This window comes from Equus asinus, chromosome 2, assembly GCF_041296235.1.
Source record: "Equus asinus isolate D_3611 breed Donkey chromosome 2, EquAss-T2T_v2, whole genome shotgun sequence".
Lineage (NCBI taxonomy): Eukaryota > Metazoa > Chordata > Mammalia > Perissodactyla > Equidae > Equus > Equus asinus.
The window spans coordinates 59,247,910-59,259,947 of NC_091791.1; the positions used below are offsets into that span (position 1 = coordinate 59,247,910).

Genomic DNA, 12,038 nt, shown 5'->3' on the forward strand with positions numbered 1-12,038 from the left:
GGCTTCTTTCTGGCTTCCATCTTCGGCACTCGCCCACCCCTTCTGTTACCCCCACTGCTGGGCTTGGAGGCCGACACCCAGGGCCGAGCTGTGCTGTGTCGGCATCTCTGCTAAGCACACGTGGCTCTCCGTGATCTGGAGATGGAGACCATGGCCCTCCCCCACCATCCCCTGGCACCCCAAGGGCACTCCAGGCCCATGGAAACGCCTACCCTTCCCCAGAGTTCAAAGCTGCTCCTCCTCTGCCCAGACGGTTCAGCCCCCTCTTCCTTCACACAGACGGCTCCTGTTCACCCCACAGACTCCAGCTCAAGGGTCTCCTCTTCCAAGCCTTCCTCAGGTGCTCTCCCTCCACCTTCAGGCGCCCTCCCTGCCCCATTCAGGCTCTGACCCAGCTGCTTTTTGTTGACGGGTTGAGGTCCTTGAGCCCCTAGTTGTTTTCCGCCAGCAAGCCTGGCGTGCAGTTTGCTGGATATTCTTCAGAGTGCTCGGCGAGGGGCCTGGCAAGGTTGCAAACCCCGCACCTGCAGCCAGCCTCGGCTGATAGCAGGGTTTTGTCTGCCTCCAGCGGTATTTTGAAAGGCTTTTATTTAAATTGCCAACACTGAAAATTCTTAAGATTTTGCATGAAGTAGGTTTTTCATCATTTGAGAAGTGGAAAGGTCTGGGCCCTCGTTTCAACATGGCAAACGGTCCCTAATGCTGAATGGTACCTGCTTCCTTCAGGCAAGGTCTCTTCTCTAAGGTGCAGCTTCTTATGCCCATTTGCCTGTCCCTGAAGACAAACAAGTTTGAGACCCTTGCATGTGCTGCATGAGAGAAAGACACTGGAATCAGTTAGGAAACGCAGGCTCACGAGTGTTTGGGTTGGGCTGCCCCGTGTCCTCCTCCACAGGGACTAACCCATGGATTGTGAGTACCTGGCCCAGGCTGATGAGATGGAAATAACCTATTGTTTAGTAAGTGCTTGCATCATCTGGTTGACCCCTCCTTTCACCCCTAGGGAGGACATTGGGTATTTACTCCCATTTTACAGGTAAGGAAACTGAGGCTCGGGGCGTTTGGCAGCTTGCCTGAGATGGAAGACCTAGCCAGGGGTGAAGCTGTGATGGACCCTCAGTCATTCTGACTGGATACTACCCCGTCCCAGCACAGTCATTTGTGGCCTCCCTTGCACAGAGAGGCCCTTCCCTCTGACCCTGTCTAAACTGACCTCCTGCACTCTGTCACCTCACCCTGTTCCTTCATTTCCTCCACAGCACTTTCACGGTCGGAAATCTGCTTGTTTTGTTTGGTGCTGTTGGTTTATTTTGTCTGTTCCCCTCCCCCAGCACTGGCCTAAACCAGATTGCTTGTCTGTTCAGTTAGCCACAGAACCCCCAGCACAGCTCTTGATACAAGCGCTCAGAACATATTCGTTGAATGAATACATTTAACCCAGCCCCCGGACTGGGGGACACAGAGGTAAGATGGCGAGGCTAAGGGAGGCACTTCTTGATCCGGTGGCTACCAAAAGGACGTAAACCCCTGTAGGTCACTAGCTGCTTTTGGTTTCAAGTTCTTCCCCCTCACTCTCCTGAGCATGTGGTGGGGTAGACAGTAGATGCTCAATATATGCGCCTGTCTTGGCACGCCGATGTCTTAATGTCAGCAGAATGCCTTCTTAGTGCTCCTGGCTCCTTATGAACACGATTCATGTTATTGCGCCTTCTCTGTGCATCACTTACGCCACCTCTCACCGCCATTCTCTCTCGTGATCCTTGCAGGGGCTGTGTGACCTACAGGGCTGGGAGCACCCTCAGGGAGCTGGTAGGGGCCAGGGCTGTCTAACTGAGTCTCCTACTCCCTGCAGCCCCTCCTGGGTGGAGCCGAGGCCTCACTTGTGGTTCCCACAGGGTCAGGAGGTGAAGGCTTGGCCTGGCCTGGGAAACAAACAGAGAGACCACCAGGAGGATGCTCTCCTCCCACCCCGGAAGCTTCTCAGGGATTCCCAAAGCGCAGCCAGCCACCCCTGCCTCCTGCCTCCCACGTCCCCGTCTCCCCTCCACTGAGAGGCATTGGTGCCGAAGCTGAGCTGGAGTTGGATGACCCAGCTGAGCCTGGGGCTGCCAGAAGCCTCCGTGCGCGCGTGTGTGTAGAGGGCGAGGAAAAGAATCTGCACTCAGAACGAAGTGCTTTCTGTGGGAGTAAGGCCTGCTAGGGAGCGCTCATGGTGTGCCAGCACCAACGGTGCCAAGGGCTTGATATGCGCCAGTAGCTTGGTGTTTCCCCAAACTGCTTGATCATAATAATCCCCGGGGCACTTAGTAAAACTAAAGGGAGTCCCAAAAGTCATAGTGTGCTTTTTCCAGTGCTTTTTTAAGCTTTAATAACTTCAAAAGTATAAATGATAGAAACTTACAAAAACCACCCTTTGATAGTTTAATTATTTAGTTTTGTGAATTTTTAATAATAGATTTTTAATTTTTTTATTTCAGTCAACATGGCTATCTTCAAAAAACATTAAAATTAAAATTTCATTTTTCAACATTCAAAACAACCCCAATGCCATCGAGGGTGACCGGGTAAAGAAGTCGCAGTGTACCTAGATGCTGGAGCACTCCTCGACAATAAAAAGGAACGAACTGGTGCTGGATGCAACAGGACGAATCTCAAAATGATGGTGCTGAGGTCAAGAAGCCAGATGAAAGGTAGTATCTACTGTGTGATTGAATTTATATAAAATTCTAGAAAATGCAAACTAATGTTTGCAGACAAGCACGTCGGTTGCAGAATGTGGATCAAGGTTGTCTGGGGAGAGGGGCGAGGGAGGAATTACAGAGGGGCACAAGGAAGGTTGTAGGGGTGAGAAATATGTTCATTATCCTGATGTAGTGATGGTTGGACACATACGACAAAGCTTACCGGAAAGTAAATTTTAAATATTTGCAACTGTTGTGTGTCAATTACACCTTACTAAAGCTGTAAAAATGAATGTAAGTGTAATAAACTTTTAAATTATAAAAGTTATTATTCAAAATTTGTAAAACTAAATAAACAGGAGGTTTAGATAATTAAACGTTGATGTTCTTTGTCAATTTGAAGCATTCGTATTTCTGAAATAGAAGTATACTTGATAGAATATACGTCTACTAAAGCTTAGAAGTGCGCTAAACCCTTGGGACACCGAAGTCTTGTAGGTCTAGAGACACGGGATAGGAGCCCCTGTCTTCCAGTGAGTCTTACTAGGTAAGCTGGGAAACAGCATCATCTCTTTCTCTTTCTCTTTCTGGCTTCCCACAAACCCATGAGGTAGGTGCTTCTGTTGGCTTCTTTCTAGAGATGAGGTGTCTGAGGCGCAGAGAGGCTAGGTGACTTGCCAAGGGTCAGGCAGTTAGTTAATGGCAGGGCTAGAATTTGGGCACAGGCCTTCTGGCTCCAAAGCCCACACTTGGGGTAACTCAGGCAGGGTGGGGGGACTTGCATCTCCAAAGTCCCCAAGCCCTGTGCCCTGTTAGCCACTGACCATGGGATCCCAGGCTGGTGCACCCCCCCTCACATCAAAGGGCCCCAGACTTCAAAGGCAGCTGGAGGGGAGGTGCACATACCTGGCTGGCTATGTAGGGAAGTGGGGGAGGCTAATGTGATTAACCCTGACCCAGTGGGGTGGGAAGTGTCTTCCTGGAGTGGATAATTCAATGGAAGCAGCTTGAATACATTCTCACCCAATACCCACCCTCAGAGCTTTTCATTCCATGGCTACTAACAGAACCTCTAGACCTGGGAATTAGGGTGAGATGGGGGCTGTGCCAAATGGGCATCCATTCCACAGATAGAAAACGGGTTGGAAGCCAGCTGTTACCAGTTGTGTGCCAGGCATAGCACTGAGTGCCTTGGACACGTGCCTTGTGCACAGCTGCAGGGAGCTGCTTTTGCCTTGTCTTCGTTGGTAGAATTACTCCCATTTTACTGATGAGCACACTGAGGCTTGGATCGCTTGAATACCAGCCCCGGGTCAAGCTGGTACTAAGCAGCCAAGCTGGAATTGGAGCCTAGGTCTGTTTGACTCTAATCCTCAGTCTCCATCCCGTCATTCAAGAGTGGACAAACAGCTGGGACCCCAGGGTGTTCTGGTCTTTGCTTCACTCTGGCATGAGGGCAGCAGGTATGAGGTAGTGCTGTGCTTGTCTGCCCACTTACCATGCTCACATCTTTGGGGAACAGGGACCAGGCAATCCAATGCTGACACAATGTCCCCATGATGTGAGATGAGCCCCCATTCCCTCATCCCGTGGCTCCCACATCTGTCCCTCATGTCCCAATCATTGTCCCACTAATCTTCTGCCCCCATCGCTCCCCTGACAGAGGCTGCCATCTCAGAGCCAGAGGACCAGGTTATGAAGTCTGAGGGAGGCTACACCCGCCGGCCCCCCCCCCCCCCCTCTCCCCGCCCCATCTCCAGCCTTGGCCACACTGGCTTCCTTCCCAGGGGACATCCTGGCCCAACCTCCTTTCCAGCCCCCTCCTGGCTCCCAGAACCCTTGCCTTCCCCCTCCCTCAGCTCCCCTTTTCTGTCCCCACTGCAGGCTGCCCCTCAGAACCTGTTCTTTCCCCACTGGTGAGATCTGAGATCAATGACCCTTTTTCTGCCTGTATCTGCCTCAGGTGCTGAGCTGCCCCAGCAGGGCTGCAGGGATGGTAACTGAGATTCAGAGAGAGGCCGGCCCTGTGGGGGAGTCCAGCCAAGGAAACTCCCTGAGGGCAGAGGGGGGAGGAGGGGTTGGCTTCAATTAGTAGCAGTTAGACTGTGGTGTGTGGGGAGGGGGGTAGAGGGGGAGGGGGCTGGGAAAACTCCTCTCAGCTCAACCCTGACCAGTGGGTGACCTTGGCCAAGCCGCATGGTGGCCTCCTTGAGTCTTGGTCTCCGCATCTGGGATGGTTCCCAGCTCTGTCCCCATACTTGGTTGTCCTGGGCTTGCTGGAGATCCAAGACCACGGGGCAGAGTGCTTTCTGACACTCAGGTCCTGCACATGTGGGCCTGGCAGCTTCTTCCTCCTCTGCTCATCCCTACCAGCTGAGAAAATGCTACAAAAATTTCTCCCTTAATTTGTGTGTATTGCACTTTTCTGAGTACAAAATTAACCTACATTCTCTGTAGAAAATTTGCATAGTATGTAACAGTACATAGAGGAAGAGAAAAAACTCCTCCACTGATCCTGTGATCCAGATGTGACTGCGTTAATATTTTGGGGTATGTCCCCCATTTTTCCCCCTTAGGCATTTATGTGCTCGTACATCTTTTACTTAGAAGAATCACAATGTGTAAACTTTTCTGTAAACTGCTTCTTTCATGCAAACTGAACATCTTTCTATGCCAATAAGCATCCTTCTCCACTGTCATCTAAAAATAAATGTTGCTTATTTCAAAGACTTCCTCCTCCTCCAGGAAGCCACCCTAGATTTCTCCAGCCCAAATTGCGCCTTTCTCAGGGCCCTTACATCATTCCCCTATTACCCACCTCCTCTTAGACTATGAGCTTCCAGGGTGCCGAAGTCTCCTCTGGCCGCCTGCACTCAGTGCCACGTGTACAATAGGTGCTAATAAATAAGGCTGAAAAGGTACTTGTATCATAGAGCTTGCTTTCCCCAGGAAGGTTCTCATCCAGAGGTGACAGAGGTAAAGGAGAGGAGCACTGGACTTGGAGTAAAAGTCATGCCCTTCAGCGTGCGTGCCTGCCTCTGGCTTTGCCTTCTTGACTGGGGAGAAGGGTAGTAAAGGGATTTGTGTGGGGTGGTGCCCAGGCCCGCCTGGCGCGGCGCCCGGAGGCTTGCGGAATGGCAGACGCCTGGGGCCCGGGCAGTGAGCGCGCCTGGCCGACGCCCAGGCTCCCGCCCCGTGGGAAAGCGCGGAGGGAGACCCGAGACAACTCTGCCAGCGCGCAGAGCAGGCTGCGGCGCGAGAGGACCGGAGGCCGAAGGTGGCGGTGAGTGTCCCCGGGCCGGGCGGGCGGGGGGCGTTGTTGCGGGTCCCCAGCGCGGCAGGTGGTGCTGTCTTGTCTGCTGAGCCCACCACCGGGCGCCGCCCCGCGGGGGGTCGCGCCGCCGTCCCCGGGTCCCGGACGCGAGTCCCGCTGAACAGGGGCACTCTGGGTGAGTCCCCGCCGGGGCCTGGTGTTCAGGGCTCTGGGGTCAGCTGGCTGTGTCCCCCTCCCCACTCCGGGCCTCCGTCCAACAGCCTTTCTCCTGCCGCTGGCGGGGAGGGGTGGCACGTGCCACCTGGTAAACTGTGGCGGCCCGAGGGTGAAGTTATAGCTCAGGGCCATGTGCAGAGCCCCCGATGGTGCCAGGCTGGCGCTGGGGTGGGGGGCAGGAGGGGCAGCGGCCACTCGCGCCTCCACCGCCTTTTTGCGCTCCTCCGTGCTTCCTACGCCCAGGCTGCGCTGGGCTCGGGGAGCAGAGACGCTGTTCCGACCCCGGCCCCAGGGGCCCCTCTACCGCGGCCACGGCCGCAGTTCCTCCGAGTCCACCCGGAGACACACCCGTCAGAACATTTTGCACAGTTATCTCCTTTACCGCTCACGGCTCTACAGGGTGCGTACTGACAGGTGATGTCACTTCCTTGAGGCGGAGGCAGCCAACAGGTGGATTACCTAGAGGAAGCTAAAGTTTCAGACCCTTCCGAGGTCCCCAGCCTGAATTTTGTATTTGTGTTTTCGTACTCTTCTCCTTTAAAAGTCCTCTCCCCCAACAATATGAGGCTCAGGCCCCCTAACAAGTGACCTCTCCGGAGCCCGGGTCTGTCTGCTGTCCTCCCCACGCTGCCCCGGGGCTGGGGTGCGGCAGGAGTACTGGGCCGGGCACTGCAGGCCTGGCTGGGAGGGAAGGGCACGCAGACCCGGTCGAGGGGTGTACGTCACCTCAGCGCGATTCTTGGCTTTCCACGACTCCAAGTGGCTTGGCACACCTCCCCCCGCGCCCCGCCCTTTGCCTGCTGTGGAAGGAGCCGGCTTCGGCAGAGCCCTCGTGTGACCCGGGCCCCTCCCCGGGGCTCGGTTTCCCTCATCAGAGGAAGGAGTGGTCATTCCAGGAGTGATGGCAGAGATCAGGGTGAAAGTGGAAGAGCCCACGGGGCTATGGAGAGCTGCTGGGTCCCGCAGCCTCGCCCGTGTCCCTCATGCTTCCCCTGACGCCCCTCCCATCGCGCTCACCACCGCCACCGCAACTCCCTCCAGCTGCTGCGTCTCCTCCTCACAGCCACGTTGTGATGGGGCTGCCCCCACATTCCCCGCCTCCCTGTCCCTCTTCACCCCCAAAAGTGCCTCCCACCTCCACCCCCATGGAATCTGTCCGCTTTGGGACACTTTGTGTTGCCAAATTGGTCTGGCTCTGCTTGGCCTTGCAGCAGCCTTTGACATGGCTGAAAGGCTCCCTTACCCCTCGGCTTGTGCGCCACCAAACTTCCTTCCCACTTCCCTGTTCCCTCCTGCTCAGTCCTCTTGGACTCCTCCAGCGACCCCCCCCCCCCCACCCCTCTCCCTGCTCTGATGGCTTCCTTCCCTCCCTACTACATGCTTCCTCTGGCAGGGGAGGGTGGGGGTAGGGTGGGGGGGTCTTGCCTGATGGGATGGTTCCCTGCCTTTCTCTACCCTAGACCTCTCCTCTGAGCTCAGGACCCCTAATCCACCTGTCTGTCTGTGCATCCCCCTTGGGCTCCCTCATGGGCATCTTGAGCTCCCTGCTCCGAGCGAGACTGAGCCCTTGCTGTGCTCCTTGCCCACTGTTCCCACTTCACTCAAGCCCCTCCCTCTACCTAGTTACTCAGCCAGGTGTCCTGATCCCTTCCTCCCCCCACATCCAATCCAATACGGCCCTGGCCCTGCCGAGTCTGCTCCTCTCTATCTCCTCTGTATCCCCTGGTCCCAGCCACCATCCTCTCTCGCCTGGACAACTGCAACGGCCTCCTCACTGGTCTCCCTGCCTCCGCCCTGGCCCCTCTAATCTGCTCCTCGCAGGAGCTGCTGCCGCAGATGGAACTGCAGCTCTTCCCTTTGCATTCGGGTCAAATACAAGCTCCGGAAGCCCTGGCCCGAGTGCCTCGTTGCTCTCCAGCTGCAGCAGCCTTCTTTCAGTTTCTGGAATTTGATGGGCTTGTTCCCACCTTGGGGCCTTTGTCCTTGCCATCCCCTCTGCCTGGAATGCCCTTTCTCCCACTCTGCCTGGCAAACGCCTCTTCAGCCTTCAAGTCTTCACTTAAACATGAGCTCCTTGGAGAGGCCTTCCCCAGCCACCCTGCGTAAAGACGACCCCCTGCACTCCCTCAGAGCACCCTGGAGTGTCCCTTCAGAGCACTCATGTTAGCTGTGGTTATGTCTTTACTTGGCACTATTGGTTCACATCTGCCTCTTCCACCAGCCTGTAATTGCCATGAGGGCTGCTGGATTTACCATCTGTGTTGCTCTGCATCCCCTGCACTGAGCTCGGTGCCCGGCATACAGTGGGCACCGGGCATACAGTGGGCACCAGGAAATACCTGTGGTGAGGGAGAGGAGAGGCTGGCCGCCGAGGCTGCCCTGCCACCAGCCGCCCAGCAGGTGGCCTCCCAGGGCAGAGCTTCGCCTCCAGAGCTGGGTACCCACAGCAGTCCTCAAATTCCAGGACAGCTCCCATCCCAATCCCGGAGCCCCCAGTTGGAGATCCAAATGGCAGGTGCTGAAGCCAGGCTGTCCTCTTCTGCCTTCCTGTCCAGAGGGCCCTCTGCACTTCTCTTGCTTCTTGGAGACTGTGGCTCTGCCTCGTGGTTATTTTTACCATCTCCAGCAGGGGGCTAGCAGCAACTTGAAGCCAGAGGCTGGATGGAACCCATGTCTTTTTCCTTGGTGCCTGTGCAGAGCTCAGAAAACTAACTGAATGACTAGCGGGAAAACGAAATGATGCTGCCATGGCGAGGCTGTGCTCCTAGTGCTTGACCTTAAGTCTTTGGAGCCCAGCTACCCGGGTTCTAATCCTGGCTCTATTGCTTCCTATCTGTGACTTAGGGGAAGTTACTTAACCAGTCTGTGCCTCATTTTCCTCCTCTGTAGAGTGGGCATAGTACGTACCTCATAGGATTATTGTGAGACTAGAATGAAGACATATATGAAAAGTATTTAGAATGGTGCCTGGCATATTATAAATGCTCTGTGAATGACGCTTTTTTATTGGACAATTTTTTACCCCCTACTGGAACTCCCCAATCCCAGATGCAGGAGAGACTGCCCACCGTTGCACTGGGCACAACTATGCGTGCTTGTGCATGGCACACACATGCACACTTACACAGGAAAAAGTGTAGGAACGGTACACAACTCTCCCAGCTGCAGCTCGGGCAGGCCACGGGCCCTCCCTCACCAGAACAGGGGAGTCCGCAGGCGCCCTGTCGCCTTCCTGGCGATGTGCCTCCTGCACTCAGTGCCCTTAGCTTGGCAGGACAGGTTGCCATGGCAGCGGGTGACCAGGCCTGTAGGCGGGGACAGTGCTGGCCCTGGCTGAGCTCTCTGGCTTTTTAGAGGAGGATGGCTTCCTGCCAAGACACAGGCCCTCCTGCTGCCCAGGAGTTCAGCTGGCTTGGACAGCCATGGCCACACCAGGAGCCCACCACAGTCTGCCTGCTTGGGAACTGGAGGCTGAGCCAGTTGCTCACTCCTGGGCATTCCCCAGCCCTGGGCACATGATGCTTTTTTTTTTTTTTGAGCGAGATTAGCCCTGAGCTAACTAGTGCCAATCCTCCTCTTTTTGCTGAGGAAGACTGGCCCTGAGCTAACATCCGTGTCCATCTTCCTCTACTTTATATGTAGGATGCCTACCCGCAGCATGGCTTGACAAGCGGTGCCATGTCTGCACCCAGGATCCGAACTGGCAAACCCTGGGCCACCGAAGCAGAACGTGCACACTTAATCACTGCGCCACCGGGCCGGCCTCCACATGACACTTTTGCCTGTTCCTCACACTCCACTAGGAAGGTCTGGCACAGGCCTTTCTCCACTACCCCACAGTGAGCCCCCAAGAGTTCAGGTTGTGCCCAGCACATAGTAGGCCTCTCTTGCCTGTTCGTGGGGTGAGTGAAAAAATAAAAAGTGAATTCCCTCTCACCACCTGGAAGAGAGTAAAGTTGTGAGACATAATCTGACCTGCTCTAGAGACGGCCTGTTCATCACACAAATACTTATTTAGTACCTACTGTGTGCCAGCATTGCTCTAGGTGGAGCCAAGATTTGAACCCAGATAGAAACGTTCCTGCTCTCATGGAGCTGACATCCTAGGAGGGGGAGAAAGACGATAAAGAAACAAGCCAATGGGCCACGGAAGATATCAGATAACGATGGGCGCTGTGCTGAGAATTCCAGCAGGTGATGCAACAGCGAGGGGGGCAGAGAGAGAGAGAGAGGGAGAAAGAGAGAGGAAGGAAGGGAGTGGCTGCTGCAGGTGGGGGTGGCAGGGAAGGCCTCTGCAAGGAGGCGACATCTGCATGAAGACCTAAGTGGAAGGAAGGAAGAACATTCTAGGAAGAGGGACCAGCAAGCGCAACGGCCCTGAGGAGGGACCACAGTTGGTCAGTTTGAGGGACTGAAAGAAGTTAGGCTGGAACATAGAGGGCGAAGGGGATGAGGAAAATAGTACCGCAAGGTGCACTGATCTTAAAGTCAAACCTGGTGAATTTTCGCAGGTGCACATGTCAGTGTAACCTCTCCCCAGATCAAGATACAGAACATTGCCAGCTCCCTCCCACTCAGGGTCGCCCTTCACCTGGAGGTGCCCACTCTTCTGACCTCGGTCATCCTAGGCTAGGTTTGCCTGTCTTGGGACTTCGTCTACTTGATGGAATCTTACTCTCCACTCTCGTTTGCATCCGGCTTCTTTCACTCGCCGAGTCCGTGACGTTCACCCGTGGTGTTGCGTGTAGGGGTAGCTTGTTCACTTTAGTTGCTGGGGAGAATTCCCCTGTGAGACGATGCCATACTCTATCTATCCATTCTTCTCTTGATGGGCATTTCAGTTGTTTTCAAGTTTTTGGCTGGTCTGAATAATGCCGCTAGGCACATTATTGTACATGGAATGCCCTACAAAGCATGTCTGTGCTTTTAGGTATGCTGTGTATGCTGGTGGGGGATCAGCTAGTTCTCCCCTTTCATTTTACAGGTGGGGAGACAGCCCCAGAGAAGGGAATGGACTTACCCCAGATTACCCAGGCAATCAGCGGCTGAGGGGTGACACTGCTGACACTTTGTGCACAGCAGCTTATGCTAGGCAGAAGGGTCCCCGGAAGGGAAGAGGAGAGAGAGAATATCTTTTGAGCATCTTCTGCATTTCAGGTCCTCCCTAGGTGTTATGTCCCTTGCTGTAATCCTTAAAAGAGCCCCACCGGTCAGGTGTTGTTCTGCCTGTTTTACAGATGACGGGCCTAGCCTAAGAGATGTATTTACAGGAGTGGAGTCGGGACTCGGCAGGCCTGTCTGATTCTGAAGCCGGACCCCTTCCGTGACACACTGCCACCCAGGGCTGCAAAGGTGGAGTGCAGAGCCCTTGGGGAAAGAGGAAACCTGAGGGGCTCCTTGGATCTGGGGGGGTCTCCAGGCGGGATGGGGTGCAGCAGGAAGAAATGGTCCAGGTGAGAACAGACCCCCACTGGCCTGTATTTCCCTTCTGGAGGAGGCTCAGGGTTGAGTCAGCTCACCAGGCCTCAAGCCCCAGCTTGGTGGTTAACTTGCTGTGTGACCTGGGGCCAGGCACTGCCTCTCTGTGCCTCTGGTACCTTCCAGCTCTGACTTTCTGAGTTGGGTTTGGGGCTGGGAGTCTCCAGGCCTTCATTGACCTGACAGGTGTTCCTTGCTCCAGGGCTGCGGCTCTGGAGGCTGGAGGGGAGAGGTGGCTGTGGGACTTCCAAGATCACCCTATGGGGCTGTGTGTGGTCTCCACCTCCCACACACTGGTCTTCCTAGTTAGAGCTGGACCTTGGCCCACTTGGGACTTCTTAGGGAGGATTTTTTGTGTGTGTGGCAATTATTTCCTTCATTCTGTGGGT

At 54.9% G+C, this 12,038-nt stretch overlaps 1 protein-coding gene across 2 annotated transcripts in view; it reads left to right on the plus strand.

Annotated features, from left to right (window-relative positions):
- The first annotated feature begins 5,885 nt into the window (after window positions 1–5,885).
- Window positions 5,886–12,038, plus strand: part of PALD1 (phosphatase domain containing paladin 1) — a 96,095-nt gene continuing 89,942 nt past the window's right edge. For both annotated transcript variants that reach the window (XM_070489469.1, XM_014840312.3), the window contains exon 1: window positions 5,886–5,964. The gene's annotated coding sequence lies outside the window, so the exon portion shown is untranslated. The remainder of the gene's footprint in view (window positions 5,965–12,038) is intronic.